Below are 2238 nucleotides of genomic sequence, written 5' to 3'. Positions count from 1 at the left end.
CCAAGCTACTGTAAACTAAATAAATTACACCAAAAAGTGCTGCTTTTCTTTTATAGCACTATCAATGTGTAGGAAGACCTCCAGTTTTCTGTACTTCTCTTTTTGCACGGACGGAATCCTGCCTCCTTTGAGGGTATTTGTTAGCAACTTGTGTCCCATAATTCGTCTGCTTCTTCCATGCCACACTTTAAGTTTGGGTATTGTTCCGGGATCTACAGGCCCCACACTGAACCAGGACTGGGAGTAGACCTGGACTAAGGAGGCCCTGCTCAGCAACAGGGGCAGAGCATGTTCCCAGTGGAGGATCAGTTAAAAAGGACATTGGTAGCCCAGAAAAGGAGGAAAGACCTGTATGTTGCACTGAGGCACAAGGCTGAGAGCTGTGCCAGGAGTAGCTACAGCTTTGAAGGCTGCTCTAGCAGCAGGGACTTGCATTCCCCTCCCCCTCTGAAAGCCCTAAAAGAGATTCCTTGAACCTGACATAAAGAGACTGAGGGGAGTCTTCTAAGCTAATGACCATGCCGCCAACTGAGGAGCTCCAGAAAGGTAGGAAGTGACCCAGTGGAAAAATATAATTTGGAGTAGCTCAATAACTGGGCTGGATGCTTTGATTAAACCCCTAGGGTCCCTAGTAGGGGCCGGGTGGAATGTGTGGGCCTGGGTCCCCCTAAATTGCCACCCTCCCCTGCTCATCTGCAGTGAGAGAATCTCTGAGGGACAATTGGAGCATGCAGGAGTGATTGGGACTGCAGCTGGGGCCACCTCTGTGATGACTAGGCTGGCAGAAACCGTAAGACCATGACCTGACTGCTAGGCCAGCTGGTCATTGGCCCATCCTCCTGTGGTATATAAAAGAAAATCAATAGGAAGATTAATTTCTTCTGTGTTTATGTTAGTGGAAAATTCACTGTTCAAATTAGTGGGAGATAATGGTCTAAAACTGCTCCTCTGACTTATGATTTATATTATAAAAATTAAGAGGACTTCACAAACACAGGCTGATGCTAAATACCTGTTGCTATAATGATTCATTTTCCAGCTAGCTTACAATATTTAATGATGATTCAACAATAGCCAGCAGGATGTTGTCTAACACTGCTTCAACCTACATGGTACTTAGGTATCCAAAGCCTATTAGTGATGGGTGGACACCTTATAAAACAGAGACAACCTAAATTAATATTCAGGGCCTACAGCTAATATTTTGGAGTATGGGGTTAACAGTAAAAGCATATATTTGATATATCTGTTTTCTATATTACTCAGTCCTTTATGTGCATGAGCATCAATACACACTTAAGAAAAAATAACTTAATGAGGTCTATGTTACATGGATGGTAAATCCTCTGTGGTCGTCATCTAGAGGAACTGTAACAGCACAGTGGTAACATCAAAAATATCTTTAGGGTAGATTCCAAAGAACCTTTGGACCTCAAAATCCTTAAGCTGGCCCTGTGCATATTGCTGTGATATTTGGGTGGGGGTAGTGAGGGGGGGGTCAGTGAGGAGGCAAAAAACTATCCTCTGTGACTACTCAAAAATGCTGGCCTTGAGAGTCAGATACTTATGAGTGTTGAGGTGCAGCAATGCCCCTTTGTGAGTTCTGGGAGAGGTGTGTCATAGGAGGCATGATAAATCCTGGATCTGTCTGGCATGCAATGGGAAAAAATAGATTGAACTGTCCCTTGGGAGGATGCAGTCTTTTTCCTCCATGCATATGTAGCCAGCTCAATGGACTAGTGCAGAGGGGACAGGACCAATGTTCTCACCAACTTAGCTGTCTTGCGCTCTGCTAAGCGGTAGGGGGAATAGACGTCTGACCTTTGCGTAGGGTGACCAGATGTCCCAATTTTATAGGGACAGTCCCGATTTTTGGGTCTTTTTCTTATATAGGCTCCTATTACCTCTCACCCCCTGTCCCAATTTTTCACACTTGCTGTCTGGTCACCCTATCTTTGCACAGGTCTTCCCTCCCAATCAGCACACCTCTTCAACAGTGCTTGAAACAATCTGGTCTGGCCCTTAGAGAATATGCATATGTAAACAGGTATCAGTAGCATAGTCTACTTCTACTTATCTCAAATATTCATTTTTATTTTTGTTTCTCTTTAGTTTGTTTTCCATTCATTCTTTTTACGTTAGGGTTTGTTATGAGAGATTTTAAAAAAATCCTATCACTTTATGTTACACTAGATGTTATTTCCCTGTGACAAACTACTCATGTGATTAAAGCAATAG

The sequence above is a fragment of the Chrysemys picta genome, chromosome 2 (assembly GCF_011386835.1).
Source record: "Chrysemys picta bellii isolate R12L10 chromosome 2, ASM1138683v2, whole genome shotgun sequence".
Lineage (NCBI taxonomy): Eukaryota > Metazoa > Chordata > Testudines > Emydidae > Chrysemys > Chrysemys picta.
Note: the sequence above shows the minus strand (reverse complement) of the source record.